Genomic DNA, 24,777 nt, shown 5'->3' with positions numbered 1-24,777 from the left:
TGCCGTGACCCGCACAAACACAAGCTCTTCTTTCTCTTTCGGTGGCGATGAGGCTTGCGCAAAGGGTGCTCTGTACGCTTAGTGGGAGGGAACATAAAAAAAGAGCCCAATAAAGAAGAAATGTACTGCAACAGGATACCTCCTTGGGTTGGCTGGATGAACGACATAATGAGAAACAGCGCAAAAGAAACAGGACACAAAGTAGAAGAAGGACACAGGATATACGCTGATTAACAACCAAAGGTTTACTATAACTTCCAAGCGCCCGCTGTGACCCGCACAAACACAAGCTCTTCTTTCTCTTTCGGTGACGATGAGACTTGCGCAAAGGGTGCTCTGTACGGTTAGTGGGAGGGAACATAAAAAAAGAGCCCAATAAAGAAGAAATGTACTGTAACAGGATACCTTGCTGGGTTGGCTGGATGAACGACATAATGAGAAACAGCGCAAAAGGGACAGGACACAAAGTAGAAGAAGGACACAGGACATACGCTGATTAACAACGAAAGGTTTACTATAACTTCCAAGCGCTCGCTGTGGCCCGCACAAAGACAACCTCTTCTTTCTATTTCGGTGACGATGAGACTTGCGCAAAGGGTGCTCTGTACGGTTAGTGGGAGGGAACATAAAAAAAGATCTCAATAAAGAAGAAATGTACTGTAACAGGATACCTTGCTGGGCTGGCTGGATGAACGACATAATGAGAAACAGCGCAAAAGAAACAGGACACAAAGTAGAAGAAGGACACAGGATATACGCTGATTAACAACCAAAGGTTTACTATAACTTCCAAGCGCGTGCCGTGGCCCGCACAAACACAAGCTCTTCTTTCTCTTTCGGTGGCGATGAGGCTTGCGCAAAGGGTGCTCTGTACGGTTAGTGGGAGGGAACATAAAAAAAGATCTCAATAAAGAAGAAATGTACTGTAACAGGATACCTTGCTGGGCTGGCTGGATGAACGACATAATGAGAAACAGCGCAAAAGGGACAGGACACAAAGTAGAAGAAGGACACAGGACATACGCTGATTAACAACCAAAGGTTTACTATAACTTCCAAGCGCCCGCTGTGACCCGCACAAACACAAGCTCTTCTTTCTCTTTCGGTGACGATGAGACTTGCGCAAAGGGTGCTCTGTACGCTTAGTGGGAGGGAACATAAAAAAAGAGCCCAATAAAGAAGAAATGTACTGCAACAGGATACCTTCTTGGGTTGGCTGGATGAACGACATAATGAGAAACAGCGCAAAAGAAACAGGACACAAAGTAGAAGAAGGACACAGGATATACTCTGATTAACAACCAAAGGTTTACTATAACTTCCAAGCGCCCGCTGTGACCCGCACAAACACAAGCTCTTCTTTCTCTTTCGGTGACGATGAGACTTGCGCAAAGGGTGCTCTGTACGGTTAGTGGGAGGGAACATAAAAAAAGAGCCCAATAAAGAAGAAATGTACTGTAACAGGATACCTTGCTGGGTTGGCTGGATGAACGACATAATGAGAAACAGCGCAAAAGGGACAGGACACAAAGTAGAAGAAGGACACAGGACATACGCTGATTAACAACGAAAGGTTTACTATAACTTCCAAGCGCTCGCTGTGGCCCGCACAAAGACAACCTCTTCTTTCTATTTCGGTGACGATGAGACTTGCGCAAAGGGTGCTCTGTACGGTTAGTGGGAGGGAACATAAAAAAAGATCTCAATAAAGAAGAAATGTACTGTAACAGGATACCTTGCTGGGCTGGCTGGATGAACGACATAATGAGAAACAGCGCAAAAGAAACAGGACACAAAGTAGAAGAAGGACACAGGATATACGCTGATTAACAACCAAAGGTTTACTATAACTTCCAAGCGCGTGCCCTGGCCCGCACAAACACAAGCTCTTCTTTCTCTTTCGGTGGCGATGAGGCTTGCGCAAAGGGTGCTCTGTACGGTTAGTGGGAGGGAACATAAAAAAAGATCTCAATAAAGAAGAAATGTACTGTAACAGGATACCTTGCTGGGCTGGCTGGATGAACGACATAATGAGAAACAGCGCAAAAGAAACAGGACACAAAGTAGAAGAAGGACACAGGATATACGCTGATTAACAACCAAAGGTTTACTATAACTTCCAAGCGCGCGCCCTGGCCCGCACAAACACAAGCTCTTCTTTCTCTTTCGGTGGCGATGAGGCTTGCGCAAAGGGTGCTCTGTACGGTTAGTGGGAGGGAACATAAAAAAAGATCTCAATAAAGAAGAAATGTACTGTAACAGGATACCTTGCTGGGCTGGCTGGATGAACGACATAATGAGAAACAGCGCAAAAGAAACAGGACACAAAGTAGAAGAAGGACACAGGATATACGCTGATTAACAACCAAAGGTTTACTATAACTTCCAAGCGCGTGCCCTGGCCCGCACAAACACAAGCTCTTCTTTCTCTTTCGGTGGCGATGAGGCTTGCGCAAAGGGTGCTCTGTACGGTTAGTGGGAGGGAACATAAAAAAAGATCTCAATAAAGAAGAAATGTACTGTAACAGGATACCTTGCTGGGCTGGCTGGATGAACGACATAATGAGAAACAGCGCAAAAGAAACAGGACACAAAGTAGAAGAAGGACACAGGATATACGCTGATTAACAACCAAAGGTTTACTATAACTTCCAAGCGCCCGCTGTGACCCGCACAAACACAAGCTCTTCTTTCTCTTTCGGTGACGATGAGACTTGCGCAAAGGGTGCTCTGTACGCTTAGTGGGAGGGAACATAAAAAAAGAGCCCAATAAAGAAGAAATGTACTGTAACAGGATACCTTGCTGGGTTGGCTGGATGAACGACATAATGAGAAACAGCGCAAAAGGGACAGGACACAAAGTAGAAGAAGGACACAGGACATACGCTGATTAACAACGAAAGGTTTACTATAACTTCCAAGCGCTCGCTGTGGCCCGCACAAAGACAACCTCTTCTTTCTATTTCGGTGACGATGAGACTTGCGCAAAGGGTGCTCTGTACGGTTAGTGGGAGGGAACATAAAAAAAGATCTCAATAAAGAAGAAATGTACTGTAACAGGATACCTTGCTGGGCTGGCTGGATGAACGACATAATGAGAAACAGCGCAAAAGAAACAGGACACAAAGTAGAAGAAGGACACAGGATATACGCTGATTAACAACCAAAGGTTTACTATAACTTCCAAGCGCGTGCCGTGGCCCGCACAAACACAAGCTCTTCTTTCTCTTTCGGTGGCGATGAGGCTTGCGCAAAGGGTGCTCTGTACGGTTAGTGGGAGGGAACATAAAAAAAGATCTCAATAAAGAAGAAATGTACTGTAACAGGATACCTTGCTGGGCTGGCTGGATGAACAACATAATGAGAAACAGCGCAAAAGGGACAGGACACAAAGTAGAAGAAGGACACAGGACATACGCTGATTAACAACCAAAGGTTTACTATAACTTCCAAGCGCGCGCAGTGGCCCGCACAAACACAAGCTCTTCTTTCTATTTCGGTGACGATGAGACTTGCGCAAAGGGTGCTCTGTACGGTTAGTGGGAGGGAACATAAAAAAAGATCTCAATAAAGAAGAAATGTACTGTAACAGGATACCTTGCTGGGCTGGCTGGATGAACGACATAATGAGAAACAGCGCAAAAGAAACAGGACACAAAGTAGAAGAAGGACACAGGACATACGCTGATTAACAACCAAAGGTTTACTATAACTTCCAAGCGCGCGCAGTGGCCCGCACAAACACAAGCTCTTCTTTCTATTTCGGTGACGATGAGACTTGCGCAAAGGGTGCTCTGTACGCTTAGTGGGAGGGAACATAAAAAAAGAGCCCAATAAAGAAGAAATGTACTGCAACAGGATTCCTTGCTGGGCTGGCTGGATGAACGACATAATGAGAAACAGCGCAAAAGAAACAGGACACAAAGTAGAAGAAGGACACAGGACATACGCTGATTAACAACCAAAGGTTTACTATAACTTCCAAGCGCTCGCTGTGGCCCGCACAAAGACAACCTCTTCTTTCTATTTCGGTGACGATGAGACTTGCGCAAAGGGTGCTCTGTACGGTTAGTGGGAGGGAACATAAAAAAAGAGCCCAATAAAGAAGAAATGTACTGTACCAGGATACCTTGCTGGGTTGGCTGGATGAACGACATAATGAGAAACAGCGCAAAAGAAACAGGACACAAAGTAGAAGAAGGACACAGGATATACGCTGATTAACAACCAAAGGTTTACTATAACTTCCAAGCGCGTGCCGTGACCCGCACAAACACAAGCTCTTCTTTCTCTTTCGGTGGCGATGAGGCTTGCGCAAAGGGTGCTCTGTACGCTTAGTGGGAGGGAACATAAAAAAAGAGCCCAATAAAGAAGAAATGTACTGCAACAGGATACCTTCTTGGGTTGGCTGGATGAACGACATAATGAGAAACAGCGCAAAAGGGACAGGACACAAAGTAGAAGAAGGACACAGGACATACGCTGATTAACAACCAAAGGTTTACTATAACTTCCAAGCGCTCGCTGTGGCCCGCACAAAGACAACCTCTTCTTTCTATTTCGGTGACGTTGAGACTTGCGCAAAGGGTGCTCTGTACGGTTAGTGGGAGGGAACATAAAAAAAGATCTCAATAAAGAAGAAATGTACTGTAACAGGATACCTTGCTGGGCTGGCTGGATGAACGACATAATGAGAAACAGCGCAAAAGGGACAGGACACAAAGTAGAAGAAGGACACAGGACATACGTTGATTAACAACCAAAGGATTACAATAACTTCCAAGCACGCGCAGTGGCCCGCACAAACACAACCTCTTCTTTCTCTTTCGGTGGCGATGAGACTTGCGCAAAGGGTGCTCTGTACGCTTAGTGGGAGGGAACATAAAAAAAGATATCAATAAAGAAGAAATGTACTGTAACAGGATACCTTGCTGGGCTGGCTGGATGAACGACATAATCAGAAACAGCGCAAAAAGGACAGGACACAAATTAGAAGAAGGACACAGGACATACGCTGATTAACAACCAAAGGTTTACTATAACTTCCAAGCGCGCGCAGTGGCCCGCACAAACAGAAGCTCTTCTTTCTCTTTCGGTAACGATGAGACTTGCGCAAAGGGTGCTCTGTACGCTTAGAGGGAGGGAACATAAAAAAAGAGCCCAATAAAGAAGAAATGTACTGCAACAGGATACCTTCTTGGGTTGGCTGGATGAACGACATAATGAGAAACAGCGCAAAAGGGACAGTACACAAAGTAGAAGAAGGACACAGGGTATACGCTGATTAACAACCAGAGGTTTACTATAACTTCCAAGCGCACGCTGTGGCCCGCACAAACACAAGCTCTTCTTTCTATTTCGGTGACGATGAGACTTGCGCAAAGGGTGCTCTGTACGCTTAGTGGGAGGGAACATAAAAAAAGAGCCCAATAAAGAAGAAATGTACTGTAACAGGATACCTTGCTGGGCTGGCTGGATGAACGACATAATGAGAAACAGCGCAAAAGGGACAGGACACAAAGTAGAAGAAGGACACAGGACATACGCTGATTAACAACCAAAGGTTTACTATAACTTCCAAGCGCGCGCAGTGGCCCGCACAAACACAAGCTCTTCTTTCTATTTCGGTGACGATGAGACTTGCGCAAAGGGTGCTCTGTACGCTTAGTGGGAGGGAACATAAAAAAAGATATCAATAACGAAGAAATGTACTGTAACAGGATACCTTGCTGGGCTGGCTGGATGAACGACATAATGAGAAACAGCGCAAAAGGGACAGGACACAAAGTAGAAGAAGGACACAGGACATACGTTGATTAACAACCAAAGGATTACAATAACTTCCAAGCACGCGCAGTGGCCCGCACAAACACAACCTCTTCTTTCTCTTTCGGTGGCGATGAGACTTGCGCAAAGGGTGCTCTGTACGCTTAGTGGGAGGGAACATAAAAAAAGATATCAATAACGAAGAAATGTACTGTAACAGGATACCTTGCTGGGCTGGCTGGATGAACGACATAATCAGAAACAGCGCAAAAGGGACAGGACACAAACTAGAAGAAGGACACAGGACATACGCTGATTAACAACCAAAGGTTTACTATAACTTCCAAGCGCGCGCAGTGGCCCGCACAAACAGAAGCTCTTCTTTCTCATTCGGTAACGATGAGACTTGCGCAAAGGGTGCTCTGTACGCTTAGTGGGAGGGAACATAAAAAAAAGAGCTTAACAAAGAAGAAATGTACTGTAACAGGATACCTTCTTGGGTTGGCTGGATGAACGACATAATGAGAAACAGCGCAAAAGGGACAGGACACAAAGTAGAAGAAGGACACAGTATATACGCTGATTAACAACCAAAGGTTTACTATAACTTCCAAGCGCTCGCTGTGGCCCGCACAAACACAAGCTCTTCTTTCTATTTCGGTGACGATGAGACTTGCGCAAAGGGTGCTCTGTACGCTTAGAGGGAGGGAACATAAAAAAAGAGCCCAATAAAGAAGAAATGTACTGCAACAGGATACCTTCTTGGGTTGGCTGGATGAACGACATAATGAGAAACAGCGCAAAAGGGACAGTACACAAAGTAGAAGAAGGACACAGGGTATACGATGATTAACAACCAGAGGTTTACTATAACTTCCAAGCGCACGCTGTGGCCCGCACAAACACAAGCTCTTCTTTCTATTTCGGTGACGATGAGACTTGCGCAAAGGGTGGTCTGTACGCTTAGTGGGAGGGAACATAAAAAAAAGAGCCCAATAAAGGAGAAATGTACTGTAACAGGATACCTTCTTGGGTTGGCTGGATGAACGACATAATGAGAAACAGCGCAAAAGGGACAGTACACAAAGTAGAAGAAGGACACAGGGTATACGCTGATTAACAACCAAAGGTTTACTATAACTTCCAAGCGCTCGCTGTGGCCCGCACAAACACAAGCTCTTCTTTCTATTTCGGTGACGATGAGACTTGCGCAAAGGGTGCTCTGTACGCTTAGTGGGAGGGAACATAAAAAAAGAGCCCAATAAAGCAGAAATGTACTGTAACAGGATACCTTCTTGGGTTGGCTGGATGAACGACATAATGAGAAACAGCGCAAAAGGGACAGGACACAAAGTAGAAGAAGGACACAGGATATACGCTGATTAACAACCAAAGGTTTACTATAACTTCCAAGCGCGCGCAGTGGCCCGCACAAACACAAGCTCTTCTTTCTCTTTCGGTGGCGATGAGACTTGCGCAAAGGGTGCTCTGTACGCTTAGTGGGAGGGAACATAAAAAAAAGAGCCCAATAAAGAAGAAATGTACTGCAACAGGATACCTTCTTGGGTTGGCTGGATGAACGACATAATGAGAAACAGCGCAAAAGGGACAGTACACAAAGTAGAAGAAGGACACAGGATAAACGCTGATTAACAACCAAAGGTTTACTATAACTTCCAAGCGCTCGCTGTGGCCCGCACACACACAAGCTCTTCTTTCTATTTCGGTGACGATGAGACTTGCGCAAAGGGTGCTCTGTACGCTTAGTGGGAGGGAACATAAAAAAAGAGCCCAATAAAGAAGAAATGTACTGCAACAGGATACCTTCTTGGGTTGGCTGGATGAACGACATAATGAGAAACAGCGCAAAAGGGACAGGACACAAAGTAGAAGAAGGACACAGGATATACGCTGATTAACAACCAAAGGTTTACTATAACTTCCAAGCGCGCGCAGTGGCCCGCACAAACACAAGCTCTTCTTTCTATTTCGGTGGCGATGAGACTTGCGCAAAGGGTGCTCTGTACGCTTAGTGGGAGGGAACATAAAAAAAAGAGCCCAATAAAGAAGAAATGTACTGCAACAGGATACCTTCTTGGGTTGGCTGGATGAACGACATAATGAGAAACAGCGCAAAAGGGACAGTACACAAAGTAGAAGAAGGACACAGGATAAACGCTGATTAACAACCAAAGGTTTACTATAACTTCCAAGCGCTCGCTGTGGCCCGCACACACACAAGCTCTTCTTTCTATTTCGGTGACGATGAGACTTGCGCAAAGGGTGCTCTGTACGCTTAGTGGGAGGGAACATAAAAAAAGAGCCCAATAAAGAAGAAATGTACTGCAACAGGATACCTTCTTGGGTTGGCTGGATGAACGACATAATGAGAAACAGCGCAAAAGGGACAGTACACAAAGTAGAAGAAGGACACAGGATAAACGCTGATTAACAACCAAAGGTTTACTATAACTTCCAAGCGCTCGCTGTGGCCCGCACACACACAAGCTCTTCTTTCTATTTCGGTGACGATGAGACTTGCGCAAAGGGTGCTCTGTACGCTTAGTGGGAGGGAACATAAAAAAAAGAGCCCAATAAAGGAGAAATGTACTGCAACAGGATACCTTCTTGGGTTGGCTGGATGAACGACATAATGAGAAACAGCGCAAAAGGGACAGGACACAAAGTAGAAGAAGGACACAGGATATACGCTGATTAACAACCAAAGGTTTACTATAACTTCCAAGCGCTCGCTGTGGCCCGCACAAACACAAGCTCTTCTTTCTATTTCGGTGACGATGAGACCTGCGCAAAGGGTGCTCTGTACGCTTAGGGGGGAGGAAACATAAAAAAGAGCCCAATGAAGAAGAAATGTACTGTAACAGGATACCTTGCTGGGCTGGCTGGATGAACGACATAATGAGAAACAGCGCAAAAGGGACAGGACACAAAGTAGAAGAAGGACACAGGACATACGGTGATTAACAACCAAAGGTTTACTATAACTTCCAAGCGCGCGCAGTGGCCCGCACAAACACAAGCTCTTCTTTCTCTTTCGGTAACGATGAGACTTGCGCAAAGGGTGCTCTGTACGCTTAGTGGGAGGGAACATAAAAAAAAGAGCTTAATAAAGAAGAAATGTACTGTAACAGGATACCTTGCTGGGCTGGCTGGATGAACGACATAATGAGAATCAGCGCAAAAGGGACAGGACACAAAGTAGAAGACGGACACGGGACATACGCTCATTAACAACCAAAGATTTACTATAACTTCCAAGCGCGCGTAGTGGCCCGCACAAACACAAGCTCTTCTTTCTCTTTCGGTGGCGATGAGACTTGCGCAAAGGGCGCACTGTACGCTTAGTAAGAAAAACATAAAAAAGAGCCCAATAAAAAGAAATGTACTGTAACAGGATACCTTGCTGGGCTGGTTGATTGAACGACATAATGAGAAACAGCGCAAAAGGGACAGGACACCAAGTAGAAGGACACAGAAGAAGGGCACAGGTTTACTGAGAAAGAGCGTATATGTTGTGTCCTTCTTTTACTTTGTGTCCCGTCCCTTTTGCGCTGTGTCTCATTATGCCCGTCGGGATGCACGCGGTGGCCAAAGATGCCAGTCATGAAGTGCGGCAACTTCGCGCCTTCTTAGCGGGCGCGCTCAGCTGCACTGTTCACGCCGCACTGTAATCCACACCAAACAGCATACGCACGCCAGAGAGAGAACGTTCACCCGTAACGCGTTTAATGTGTGTATTTTTGTATACAGATTGCATTTCGGAGTCCGCGGACCGGCTCGAACCACTTGCACAATCCTGGATTAGTCAGTTAGATACTCAGATGGCGCGACCGAGCCGCCACACCCATCTGGCCACACGCTGCGCGCAATTTGTAATCTCTCTAACGCAGTGGTTCTTAAATGGGGGTCCGCGGGCCCAAGGGGGTTCGCGAAGCCACTTCTGGGGTCCGCGAGACCCTCGACAATTTTTGTTTTCTCTTTTTTAGTTGGCACTTTTTTCGTAGTTCAGTCCGGCCGTTACTGATTTGCAACTTTCTTCCGGAACTACGGCAGCAATCCGCAGAATGTCATCTCGGTCACCTCCTTTCCCTCTTTCCCACACCTTCTCGAACTACGTGTCTCGGGTGCCCCGCAGCGGGATTATCATATAATAATAATAATAATAATATCTTTATTTACATCAATCTTGGTGGGGGAGCCCGAGGAAAAAAGCTGCGATATGCAGCTTGTTCGGTCTTCGGTCCCCTTACAGTGGTCAACGGCAAGCATCGAGAAACAAAGGTAAAATCGCTTTCAGTAGCAGCTGAAGGTAATGTTAACAGAAAAAGAAAACAACTTGAACAAACAGCGTTTTATGAAAATAATGCATCATGTACAAAAATATCCACGCAAGTCTTTGAAAGTCAAGTTTTCAAGTACACACATTACTACTGCGCAAAGTATTTAACAAATTTGGAAGAGTAAATTGGAGGCCATAAGAGCCATAGTTGGTTCGCTGAGTAACCATCTTCCACTTCTCCGCGTGACGAGTAGAATACACTGGTGAATTTTCCTCCAACAATGCAAGATTTTGTAAGAAACATATGCCCTTTAATATTTCACTCTTACAACGGGTACAAAGTCGATATGAATACAATTTGTGAACATCAATTATCCTACAGGTTTTAAATAATTCAGCAGTGTGAAAATCAAAAGGTACATTACCTGCACCTCTGAGTATTTTCTTTTGTAGTATGAATAGTTTTTCAATATTAGTTAACGCTGATGTACCCCAAACGAGGTAGCAGTAGGCTAAGTGGGAGTAAAACAGAGTTATGGTTCAAGAGTTTCACATTTGTTGGCAATATGTAACGGTAGCGATTAACAATCTCTACCAAGCGAGCCAGTTTTGGAATAATATAGTTGACATGGCTATCCCAGGACATATTTTCACTAAAAATACTCCGAGAGTTTTAAAACAACTGACTATTTAAATTCGAGACGAATTAAAACTGAGAAGCTTAGACACCACCACAGGTTTATTTTTTGGACGAAAAAATAATAGCTTTTGTTTTACTACTGTTTACTCATATCGCATATCCTGATTTTCGGCTGGCATCTGTGGCTGTGCCGTGGAGTCTCACCCGGTTGGCCTAGGACGCAAAGTTACGTGTTTGTCTGAGCCGCGTAGTCATGTCCCAGTTCGGGTGCCTTCATGTGCGCTTCGCATAGAGTGATGCCACCCTTTGTAATACCTCTCGCCGACAAACCAGCAGCCATTTTGGTTCTCGGCGATAATCCGTGGGGCTTATAACCCTCCCGGAAACAAGCACCTTATCTCACAAGTTCAAAGCACCGTTGTGGAACCCACGGAGGGAGGATTAGCATTTTCCTCCTCGGATGGGAGGACCGATGGACACAAAGGTCATTTTCCGGCGCAGAGGAAAACAACGAGAGGAACAAAATGGCGGTAGAACAGGGTGTGGGAAAAGGGAAACAGGCAGCTCGCATCACTCTATGCGAGGAGCATATGAAAACACCCTAGCCTTAGCTACGTGGCTACAAAGAAAGTTACCTGAAGTTTGCCTTTGCCAATATCGGCGGCAAACCGCTTGCATACCTGAAAAGTAAATACCGGAACAGGTTGAATGGGGTCGTAGATATGCAACTATGCTTAAGCGCGACTGTGCCACGTATTGATGAACTGACCAAAATGAAGTTATGTGGCACCTTTGGTTTATGTTTTTCTGCTACGTCGCAACAAAAGGCACCTGTTTCATGCTCCAGATGTGTTAACTTCCTAACATCCGCAAGACCTTCCACCTTCGCGCGGCACTACCGACGGGAAGTACCGTCTTCCCTGGCGACAAGAGGTGAGAGAAGGGTTTTTCTATGGCGGCGACGAAAGCCAACGAGCTCGAAGTCTCTGCAACGTGTCACCCAAAAAGCTATCGCTTTAGAAGGAAGAAAACCAATTGCCTTCACAAGCTTCGCACCTAAATCTGCAGTACGGGAACCCGACACGCTAACCAATCCGCTACTGGGGACAACATAATATAGAAAAAATTATACTGTACTGCCGAGAGTTTTTCAGCATTGCTCGGCAAAACTACAATAAACCTGTGTACACCTTTTGAAAACCGTTTGTGTCGGGCTGCAACATAAAGCGCTTCCATGAAGGTTCATTTCTACTGATGCGGTTTACTCTCCTCAATGAAGAGCTGCCCTAAAGCCCGGGCATTCTTAATCAACAAGTACTTTTTCCACGACTCATTTCCAAATGCGATTGAAATTGAGCCCATTTTCAAAAGAACATTCTCTATTCTCGGGCCCTCTTCTTGCACGAATACCGATTAAGGGGACTCCAAAACGTCTTGCTGAAAGGCTGGATTGGGGATCTGTTGCCAGGAGATAAAAAAGTAAATATAAATGACAGATGAACCTAATAAATAATTCTAGATCAGCGTCTAAATACAAAACTGAAAGTGACAGTAAAAAAAAGAGACCCTAGGAAGGATGAAAAAACATGCGTTCTTTTGAAAAGCAATATTCGAACTAATTTTGACCTTACACAGTAATTGAGAACCTGAAAATTCACAAGGAATAAATCAAAGTGCATAGGAACTTCGGCACGTCGACTCAGGGCAGAAGACTAATGAGAATGAGAGAACTTCCGATGACGATATGCAATAGATACGACACAAAACGCTACGCGCAAATATCACCGGAAAGCAGAGAAATTGTTACGTACATACACTGATACGAATCAGGGGCCTAACAATAGTGATGTTGGTGATGACAATGTCCAAAAAAATAACATGACAAGAGGATTGGCCTTTTACGCTGTTAGCAAGCTTTGCGACGCCGTCTTTTTAACCGCGCTTATTTTTGCGACGGTAGCAGCGGGCTTGCTGAAAGCGAGCCGTGGGCTGGGCTTCATTGGAAGAACTGCGGCCAACCACGGGCTGGTTGGAAAACCTCCGCGTGTTGGATTTGGCCCGCTGACTGGAGTTTAAAGACCCCGGGAGTTGTAGCTACAATAAAGAGATTATGCTCGAAGTCGCTTTGCTAACGATAAGCTAATTTAAATTTACATGAGAATAACACACTGGTTTTCTCCTTTAATATGTTTGAAAGGTACCACTGCCTACTGATAGATAGCGGAAGTTGACATTGGACGTCAAAGTTGGGATGGATATGCCCTTGAAAAATTATCCTTTATTTTCGAAACCTCCGGCCATGACACGATAGAATTGATCGCGAAGTCCACCTGGATGGATTGTTTTTATACGAAGGGTCAACTCACAGTGTTGTTTTTGTCTTTGAACTACGATGTGAATAATATCTACTGCTCTATTCCATTTCACATTATCCGACCACAGCCAGAGCGACTATCCGACGGACCAATGCCAAGAAGTGAATGGCCACGGCTTTTGTCGTCTTTGCGTCTAGAATAAAGCGCAGTCTATCTCAGTCGTAGAAGTGTCGTGTTGTTGCCAGTCGGGATCCGGCCGGCGTCCCCACAGCTGTGGTTATGTGGCAGACGCCAGTTCGGCTGTGTGGCAGTCCATGGAGGCTTCGGCAGCCAGAAATTGGGACGCCTTGACGACAGCGACACTCACGTTCGCTTGTGCTACTCAAAACTTCTCGTTAGCATTTCTACGACCAGCCGCAAGGGTCGTCAAATGCAACAGCATGACGCTTCGGCTTCTGTGACATCATTGGTTGCCACTTGGGGACCACTTTTGGCGTATGGACAGCATAGGACGCTAAACACATCAGTCGAAGACGCGCTCCAGGCGCCATGTCTCAAGGCGCATGCACTACGCATGATTGTTTTAACCGGTAAACGCACAAAGACGACCTGCGCCATGACGATACACTTCAGGTGCTGCTTCAAGTCTTCAGCGGATCATAAAGCTGAGCGCGGTCTCACTTATTTTGAAACTGAGAATAACTTAAATGACTAGGGACGCCCAGCTAAGTATCATGCTTTTGTTTAGCAACTTCTAGTCAACTTCAAAACACTCTCTAGATTAAATAAACATCGTTATCAATGACCGAGAGTATATTTTATGTATACAGTGCCATTTCTCCCTATCCACTACAGGCAATGGTTACTTCACGCCTAATGGCAATCAGTGATTGGTGACACTATGTTTCTACAATTTATATTACAAGCAGAATATACGTTTCGCTGTAATGTTTTAAGGCTGTCCACTCGGGTTTTAAGTGTAGAGACGTGGAATAAGACAAGGTAGAAACAACATCTTCTCACACACAGCCGGTTTCCTGCACCACCGATCGACAAACAATGCACACTCGCAAAATAACGAAAATAAGAAGGAAAACATAGCACATCCGTGTTTTTGTATCTTGCCTCACCGCTGTAACAAAGAACAAAGTGTAACTGTACGCGGAGTTTATTGAGATGTGAACTCCGATAAGAATCCTTTCCTACAGGAAGCAAATGTACAATGCTGTGGGAGCGACGGAGCGCACCCTAAAACTAACAAAGAATAAATGCAATTTTGTTTAGCGAAGCTGTTTATGGTTTGCGTTTCGTAGAGTTTCTATAGGCGTCAACAAAACCTCTGCGCTCGCACACCTCCCCCGCATAAAAGATTCGAAGTAAATAACCAAAATAAAGCGTTGACGAACGCGCGTGCAAAATGCTATTTGTTTTAGACTTTTGCTTTAGAACAGTTACTGCTGCAGACACAGGCACGTGCGGCGCGTAGGACACCCTTCCCGGCATTCTCCTTGATGCTTGGGTAATTTAGAGATAGGTCGGTTCAGTGCATTAGTTATCAAATATAGTCACCATTTTTAGGATCAGTAGACTCTTAGGTAGATAGTAAAGTTTTCTAAAATATTTGTTTTTGTGCGACCCGCGTCGCCCATGTCTATGCTCGCACCGCCCTCTCTTTGTCATCGTTCCAAGTCGTTCGCGTGCCTATATATAGTTTCCTTTCTTTCCGCCCTCCCGGGGTGGCGGTCCCCAAGCGCGTGTCTACTTTCCGCCGGGTGGCGGTCCCGTCGCGCGTGTCTCGTTTCCTCCGGCTTCTCGGGGTGGTGTTAGACGTCCATGCGAACTAATGACCACCACTGAAGACATCAATAAATGTGTGTGTGTACCTTTAGTCGCGTTGACCACCGACTAAGACAATAAATGTGTTCGAACCTTTGTTGAAAATTCTGTCTCACGTCTGTGTCGTGTGGTAAACAGCTGCGCTGGTCATCCCCCTTGACAGAGTGGAATGGCTCCTGATTTTTTTTATTCTCTCGCGATCAGTGGTGCGCATATGTTTCATAAATGTTTACTTTATACAAAATGACACGTTTTTAAGAAACTAAACCTTACGTATGCCTATCTATAATTTGTTTATATTAAAGAAAATTGCGAAATTTCCAAAAATCTATTGTTTTGGCACTTTTGCGTTTGAAGACATCCTACGAAGTTAAATATAAGTAAATCGTCTTCTGCCCCGTGTCTTTAAATTTAACCCGCGAGAGAATCGAACAAAATTATTGATATAAGTTGATTTCTTCACTAACTACAGCGAATTAAAAAAACAAAAAATGTGTTCTTCTTTCTTTATTTTTATCTTTCTGCTTTCCCCGAGATGGCGCTCGCAGTTCATGAAGACGTAGTACTGTAGTTCGGCATCTATTTCGCCGCTGTTGTCCAGCCAGGACCTGTCGCTGGGTTCTACGTCGCACCCCTCAATTTGCAAGGTCACCGTCAGAGTTGTAAACGTTACTAAAGAAAGAATGAAGTTTCATTTCCGTCTGAACTAATCTCAATTGATTCAATAGGTTTAGAAGACTTGACTACATGTTATAGGAGCTTAAGCATTATATGAATATGTTACAAAGTGTCACGTGTCAATACGTCACAAAAGTAACCATATCCGACCTCATCTTTGTATAATCATTTCTTTCGAAAGAACTTGAAAGCTTCTTTTGTATTCTTTCCTCATACACGTTTGTTTTGTTTTTTCTTCGCATTACAGTGGTTATTGCGCCAAGTTCGACTGTACTCTTAAATTTGAGCCCAAGCTCAGAGCAGCAACACGGCATTCAAGATCAAGAAAATATCTATCAGATCTAGTTTCCGAGCACTGTGCTCACGCATTCTCAACGAGTATACAAAACGTGCTGGCCCTTGTCGCAAAAATGCGGGAGTTGTATTGAATTGATGGACTCCATAACATAGGAGTTGTCTCGACAAATGGTGAAGCGGAAGTTGCAACGCAGTGAAATATTCTGTCATTTGAAACAACCTAAAACAGCTTTAGTAACTCGCATCGCGTTTCGAATTGGTACTCATGATGAGTGGTGATCTTCATAATTGTTAACAATATGTAATAAGTGTAAACAATGAAAACATTTTTGGTTCCAAACGACTACATCTATGTCCAGCAATTAAAGAACAGTGAAAAAGTGGGCGTACTATATAAATCAGGAGCACAATTTTAAAGGTTTCATCCGAACACATGCACAAGGGTTGAAATCGCGAGTCAGCGTGCGAAGCGCCCCTCACACAACGCTAACCTAACATCTTATTTGACCGCAGCGATTTTTGTAGACTACAAAGAGAGAGAAAGTTTCTTATTCCGACATTCGACCGAAGAAAAAGGAAGGAAGGAAGGAAAATTAGGTGTTCAATGGCACAGCAGCAACTAAGGCCATAGTGTGCCAAACACTGGGTAGGTTAAAGGCAGTACTGAAATGACCTATAGTAGGTGGTTTCAATAAAAATATGGGGAATTAATGTTTAAAAACTTTACAAGATGCAGGCCTATGAAGGCCCCCAGAAATGTTTAACCGATGCTCTGCTTACCAGAGGCACTCTAAAGAAATTTCATTCACACTAGGGAGTTGGGGAGATTGTGCCGACGATACATGATCGCCGGCTCTCTGCAACCGCTAATCTTCAGGCAAACGTACAATTTGTAGCCAATGTAGGATGCAAATGCTACCTAAAAACCTAAAAACTTGACGGTGCGGCACAAGCGGTTCGTCACCCAATAATAATATTGGGTGAAACGGGACGTGATTGCGAGAAAAAGGTAGAGAAAAAAATGGTGCGTCCGTGATGGTACTTAGAACATGTGATAAGGATGCATGACACTCAACGAGTCGTTACAGTGTTCACATTTCGGAGCTGCCTCTGCCCGTAGGAGGTACTTATGCGTGAGATGGGTGTGTCCCAATCTCAGACGACAGAGCACAACCTCAAAGAAGCGCTCCCTGTGTCGGCCACTTGCCCATTCCCGTAGGGTAGGTTTCACGCAATGAAGCTTGTTGTCTATTCCCATGTCCCATTCTAACTGCCAAATTTTCTGGATAGCTCTTTTAAGACTGTGTTTGTAGTCAGTGTATGGAATGCACTTGATATCGACTTGCCTCTCAATGCATGTACTGGCAGCTCGATCAGCATCCCCATTTCCGTGAATACCGACATGACTAGGCACCCAAGAGAAATTGATGTGTAGGAGTGATTTTACTGCAGTGTGCACAATGCTCTGGAGTCTAGTAACGAAGGTATTCTTCGGTACTTCCAAAGAAGCAAGCGCCTTTAATGCACTGAGAGAGTCAGAGTAGAGAACAGAATGCTGGATAGCGTTTTCTATAATGAATTCAACAGCTAAAATTAAAGCATATAATTCTGCAGCAAAGATTGAGGCCCTGGCATCAAGACGCCTAACAACCTTCCACGCCTCGCTTATAACAGCACAACAAACAACAGAATCACTCTTAGTACCATCTGTGAAGAAACTCCTACAGTCACTGTATGTATAAGCAACCTGGGAAAACCACTATTGCAGGGCAGCAACAGGAGTTTGCCGGTTATTATATTTGATCAGAATCAAATTGATTATGGGTTCTACGCACTCCCAAGGAGCCACTGCCAGTGGAAGTTGGGCAACTGGGCTGAAACTGTCAAGGTTGTAAGCCTGTGCATATGCTTTAATTCTCTACATAAAAGGGGGTAAGACAGATGGCTTGTTCTGGAATGTAGTTTCATAGCGAGAATCCTGAATTGCTTCTTTGATCGTATGAGAACGGATAGAGCGAATTCTTAATGCATACCGGAAGCCTAAATAAAACCGTCTTTTTTCAAGTGAATATTCATTACTCTCAGCATATAGGCTAGGAATAGGGGACATCCGAAAATCACCAGTGGAAAGCCTCAGACCTTGATGGTGGATCGGGTCCAATACCTGAAGGGTAGATTGACGTGCGGATCCATACACTACACATCCATAATCCAATTTCGAACGAACCAAGCAGCGATAGAGACGAAGGAGGCATTCCTGATCGCTACCCCGAGACTTGAGTGAAAGCACCTTAAAGAGTTTGATTGATCTTGAGCATTTCTGTTTCAGGTAAAGTACGTGACTACGAAAATTCAACTTTTTATCAAATATCACTCCTAGAAACTTGCGTTCATTACGAACAGGAATCGCCTGCCCCATTAAGGTCAGACTAGGCTCTAGGATCATGCCACTACGTAAAGAAAAGTTGACACATACTGACTTCTCTGGTGAAAAACTAAACCCATTGGCATCAGCCCACCTCATTAGACTATTAACTCCCAGCTGAAGTTGTCTCTCAGAGACCGAAATGTTACACGAACAGCAAGAGATCTGCAAGACATCCACGTAAAGAAAATAGGAAAGCGATTGTGGGATAGACTTTGCAATAGAGTTCATTTTTATTAAAAATAGTGTTACGCTAAGAACTCCACCTTGTGGAACTCCATTCTCTTGGACAAAACTACGAGAGAAGGTTGTACCAAGCTTGACATGAAAGTATGTCTTCCAAAAAGCTTTTGATGAGTGAGAGCATTCGGCCACGAATTCCGTACGAGACAAGATCGTTCAAAATTCCGTACCTCCATGTTTTGTCGTAAGCCTTCTCTTTATGAAAAAAGACAGAAACACAATGCTTTCTGTTCACAAAAGCCTCACGCATAGTTTTCTCAAGTCGGACGAGGTGGTCCATCGTTGATCTGTGGGCACGGAAACGGCACTGAAACTTGTCGAGGAGGTTTTTTTCCTCTAGAAAATGGACCAATTTTGAGTTTACCACCCGTTCAAAGGTTTTCCCCAAGGAACTGGTGAGGGCAATGGGCCGGTGAATTGAGGGTAATGATGGATCTTTTCCTTGCTTGAGGAGCGGGATAACCTCAGCTCTTTTCCAAGAATCTGGGAAGGCACCTTCTCTCCAGATCTGGTTAAAAATGCTTAAAAGCGCCTGCAGGGTATTGGAATGCAAATGCCTGAGCATACAGTAGTGAATTCGATGTGGTCCCAGGGACGTATTTTTACTTTTATTTAATGCTGCCGGTAACTCTCGAAAAGTAGATGGTCTATTATAGGGTTCTCGTAGCCCTCCAGAGCAATTTATTCTCGTCTTCTCTATAACTCTTTTATGCTTTAAAAATGCAACCGAGTAATACGATGAACCTGATACAGATGCAAAGTGCTCCCCTAGAATATTGGCCTGCTGCTCAAGACTAGGCAGTACACCACGTGGTAGAACAAAAAGCGGTATGGAGAAGGCTCTATAATCCCCATTAATCTTGTGCACTTTTTCCCAGACAACTTTTACGCCGTTGTGACTATTAACGGAGGTGTATTTCTTCCATGTCGTCTTTTTTGATTGACGACGGACATATCGAGTCTTCGCCCGAGCCTGTTTGAAGGCTAAAACATTTGGAGGTGTCGGGTACCGGCGTAGCACATCCCATGAACAATTTTGTTTTTTTCGAGTCTCACCGCACTCCTTAGTCCACCAAGGTTTCGGCTTAACAGGAAGGCGTGTAGAAGACTGCGGTAGAGCTTTATGAGCTGCCTCAATTATAGAGGCAGTAAGGCATTCGCAGGCATCATTCACATCCAAGTCAACTAAAGTTTCAGGGTTAATCTCAGATGAACTTTCAAACATGGCCCAGTTTGCCTGGTCTACTTTCCAGCATGGCGAACGTGTCATGAGGGAGGATGAAGGAGCAGTGCACTTTAAAATAATGGGGAAACGGTCGCTACCATATGGGTTAGGATGCACATGCCATGAGAAGTTAGGGAAAAGTGTGGCAGTCCCAAGAGAGAGATCAATGCGTGATGAAGAAAGGCGTTGACAGCTAAAAATGGTAGGCTCACCAGAGTTAAAAAGAAAAAGTGTTCGCGAGAGTAAGACGGACTCAATAAGTTTTCCCCGGATGTCACGACGCGTACTCCCCCATAGAGGGTTGTGACAATTAAAATCGCCCATCAAAAGAAATGGCCCAGGAAGCTGGTCTAAGAACGAATTAAAATCTGAGGATTTCAAAGTGAAGGATGGTGGTAGATACAAAGAGCACACTGTCAGAGCTTTGTGAAGCATTAACCGTACAGCCACTGCTTCCAGTGAGGTAGACAGTGGGACCTTTACACAGGGCACTTCTCTCCGGAGAACCACCGCAACTCCTCCAGAAGAACTGACAGAGCACGGGCGATCCTTTCGGAATACCTGGTACCGTCTGAGGAAGTTCGTATGGCTGGGGATTAAATAAGTCTTCTGTAAACAAATCACACGTGGTTTGTGTTCCTCCAGCAAAAACTCCACATCATCCAGGTTACGTAGGAGCCCTCGACAGTTCCACTGCATTAGCACTGAAACCATTACTAAGATATGAAATTATGAGCACACGGGTGAACAGTGAAAAAAAAAATGTCATCCCTTCGGAGGATCACTAGTTTTTTTAGTTTTTTGCTTGGTTTTCGGATTCTGCCACTCCATCTCCTCCTGGTCAGACTCAGGGGTAGATGGGGAGGTGGATAGGGCTGGAGCACCGCTCTCCTCAGCTTCGCAAGCAGGCTTGCCTGCCGGCTTGGGAGGGTCGGAGCTGCGAGATCCTAACCTGCGGCCACGACCAAAACCTGACGGGAGGGTGGCAGATGTACTGGGGTGGGATTCAAACCAGTCCATCTTCTCCACCTTCTTCTGCGTTACAGAAGCTGCATGAGGGCCATGCAGCTCCTTGGTTGCAGGCAGTCGCTCCAGGGAGTGAGGCCGAGGGCCTCGCTTTTTCTCCCTGGTAGGAGACCGTGCAGACTGTACAGGCGCAGCAGGCGCTGGCCTGTCTTGCGATGTGGGAGCAGCCCGCGAACACTCTCCACGAAGAGAGGGAGCCTGCCGCCCCTGGGTAGGCTTTGGGGCAGTGTTGTACACGTTCCTCAAAAAAAGGAACGAAAGCTCGTTCCTCGTTCCTTCTGATTTTTGGAACGTGTTCCCGTTACAAGTTCCATATGTTAAAAAATAACTCGTTCCCGTTACAGTTAAAAAAATGGAACGTATCGTTACATATACGTTACATGTGTATTTTTTGCTAATTACCATATTTAGTTAAATCAAGCAGAGTTTTTTTTTATCTATCCCATTAATAGTAAACATACGAGTGTGTATGTCGTGATGGAAGGGCACCAGGAGTAGAAAACACGCGGAAGTAGGGTTTCATTTGTTGATATATTCATGTTAAAAATCTCAGGTATGACCATGTTTGTAGTGGACAATTCAGACGAGCCAAATATACTTTTACCCAAGATTGCACGAGCGTTTTACAACAACCTCACACGCTTCAATTTAATAGAGCCCCGTGTTAGAATTTAACAACAGTTGCTTCGTCATGTTGCTGTCTGCAAGACGAGCAACTGAAGAAGAGGGTAGGGATTTTGGAAAGTCAGTCTTGAAAGCAACAATTACTTCGTTGTGAAGGTTGAATTTGTTGTTCAGTTCGAAGGGGGGGGGGACAAGAAAAGGAATAAAGGTTATTTTTTTCTGTATCTTTTAAGTGAGTAATGTTCGGGATACAAGGGTGAGTCCGATATCTGGCAATCTGTGATCTTGTTGTAATTGTAGGTCTCGCTATTAAAGTTCAAAAATGGCTGTAGTCGGAGTAAGATTTCTGGGTGTATGAGGATTCGTGGAACCAAAGAAAGTAGCTGAGTTTGAAACAGCCCTCTTTCTTTGTGTTTTTCTACGACTAAAAGTCTTGCTTTTTGTACCGCAGTTTCGGGCACTCAAAAAAAGTATCAATGCGCACCAGCTCTCCTGCACCCGAAACTGTTAGCAAGCGAGGACCACACAAAATAATCCATAAGATCAGTAGCCAAAAAGTTAAAGAGATCCTGCACTTCGTAAAGATATTGTTTTTGTACTTTCATACTTTTCCTGTTAGAAATAAAATAAAAATTACCCCATTGGGCGAAAAAAAGAACACTGTTACTCTTTCCGTTCCAGTAAAAATGTAACGCGTTCCCGTTCCAGTTCCAGCGACGCAAAATGGAACGGCGGCGTTCCTTCATTCCTCCTAAAAGGAACGCGTTCCAGGAACGCCGTTCCTTGGAACGCCGTTCCGTACAACACTGCTTTGGGGTCCCGAGGGCGGCAGCCAGGTGTGGTGCAGGACCCCGGCGCACCACGTCGCCATACGAGCCTTGTGCAAGGAATGACCAGCGTTTCTTGGCCTCAAGGTATGTGATGTTCTATTTAGCCTTTAAACTCAGGATCTCATTTTCCTGCTTCCACAGGGGACAGGCACGGGAGTACGCTGCATGGGTGCCTTTGCAGTTGGAGCAGCACACAGTGTTTTCACAGACGTCTGCGACATGCTCGTTGCTGCCACACTTGGCACAGATCTCTCTTCCACGGCAGCTCCTGGACCTATACTCGAACCGTTGGCACCTGAAACACCTTTGGGGGTTCGGCACATAAGGACGGACAAGGCAGTTCAGATAGCCTGCCTTTACTGTCGCTGGGAGACAATGCCGTTCAAAAGAAAGAATAAGATGTTTTGAGGGAATCTCCTGACCCTCGTGGCGAACTATAATCCGCTGTACTGCAGTGACATCCGAGTTTTGTAGGCCTTCAAGGATCTCATCCTCACTTACATCTGGGAGGTCCTCTTCAGAGATGACACCACGCACAGTGTTCAACGTCCTGTGCGGTGTTACTGTGACTGAGGTCTCGACGATGCTCTTCATCTTCTGAATGGTCACACACTACGCTTGTGTGGTGACCTCAACAAGAAGGTCCCCAGAATGCAAATTTTTTGCTTGGTAGGAGTGTCCGATCAAGTACTCAAGAACCTTGGCAACAATGAACGGAGACAGCTTGGCGGCAGGGCGTCGATTGACTTCAGAGTGAACTACGAAAAACTTTACAAAGTGTTCTGTTTCTGGTGCCTTGGCGATGACTTGTTCCGGACAGGGCCGTTTGGATGCCTGCCTGGAACCGGGTTTAGAGAGAGAGGGAGTCATAAGATGCGAAAAGTGTTCAGAACCTGTGGTGTGCCGCCCACCATGGAACCCAACGAGGGAATAGTTAACGGACCATAACAAAAAGGGCTTTGCTGGAACCGTTAGGCTAATAGCACTGCCCAGGTACTATAACCCAGTGTGGTTTTGGACGAGGGGTCTGTCACCACCCAAGGTTAGCCCTTGCCGCCAAAGGAGATGAAAAAGGAAAGAGAAATGAGAAGAGTGAAAAGAAGGAGAAGAAAAAGGTAAAAGAAGGGAGGTGATAGTAGACGTGGCGACTGACTGAATCATCCTGGTCGGGCCAAGCCAGGACACCCGTCTACGTGAAGCGGGAGCCGAAGTGGTGTATTGCCTCACCCGGGGGGCCCAGAAGGGTCCAAACCTACCCCGGGCTCACTCAACCACCAAGATGCCCTTTTCCCCGGACACGGGAAAGCCACGCACAGCCAGACGTGGGCGGGCGAACCCGCATTGCTCAGGATCCGTGGTGACGCCGCTCACCAAACACCTGCTTACACAGGTGCCCCCTGCGTGGTCGATCGAAGAAAACTTATTTAACCCGTAGTTTCAGCCCACCTTAATTTGCCTACGGGAGCGACCGTGTCATGTTTTGAAACAGGCAAAGGAAAATTGGTAAAAATTATTAGTCAACATAATTCCGTCAAACAGACATTTTGACAACCGACGGTCGCGCGCCTTAAACAACTTTCAAATAAGTCGCTTTTGTGCCCATTCAACGCACTTCAACGAGAGACATATCTGCGTGAGGAGGTACGTCTTCATTCGAAGTGTAGTACTGAGCGAAAAATGCAAAACTAATTTGCAGTCGCTCGCGCAAAGTACGAGCGATGTTTGTAAGCCACTGGAGATAAAAGGAAATCAAACTTTCAACCTTACTCTTTTGGAATATCACGCAAAAGCCTTGCTGCAACTACAGACCTATGCCAAAACCTGCAATTGTTTTGACCACGCATGCAAAGGTCGCGTGCGATCAACAGGAAACAGGAAAACAGGAAACAGGAAAACAGGAAAGCCTTCGAGTAGAGTCCTCTCACACATGCGGCTCTTTGTTGAGTAATAACATCTCAGACCTCAAGTAATTTTATTTCTGTTCTAACTGGCCCTTAATACCAAAAAGGATGCCTCCACACTGGCGCAGTCAAATTTCAGGCACGCTATCACCGAGCAACTACGAGTGCCAACCGCACGACACTACAGCGCAGAGGTCGTTGCAATCTCGGCCCCCTCGGAATGCCCGCGGTGGCCGAAGATGCCCGCCATGAAGCCCTAGCGCCTTCCCTGCGCGTGCTAACATCTCCATGGTTCACGCCGCACTGTAATCAACACCAAACAGCGTACGCGGGTCAGAGAGAGAAAGTTCCGCCGCAACACGCTTCAGGTGAGCATTTTTTTTTATATAAAAAGCGTGTCGGACTCCTCGGACCGGCTCGCACCACTCGCACAATCCTGGTTGAGTCATGTAGCTACTTAAAGATTGCGCAACTGAGCCACCGCACCTTAGAAACAATTTGTAATCCTCAAAAAAAAAGAAAAGGAAAAAAGACAGGATCCACCCGCTATGTCTAAATTCATTCTATGTATGACTTTAGTTGGCTGAAAGTTGACCTTTGCTGGCGATAGTTGGTGCTTATGGCCAGCATTCTTCACCTTTGTTTAATAATAGCGTGTGCACTGAGACTAT

Source organism: Ixodes scapularis, unplaced genomic scaffold (genome assembly GCF_016920785.2).
Source record: "Ixodes scapularis isolate PalLabHiFi unplaced genomic scaffold, ASM1692078v2 PGA_scaffold8__174_contigs__length_109621045, whole genome shotgun sequence".
NCBI classification, from domain to species: Eukaryota; Metazoa; Arthropoda; class Arachnida; order Ixodida; family Ixodidae; genus Ixodes; species Ixodes scapularis.
This window is presented reverse-complemented; position numbering follows the sequence as displayed.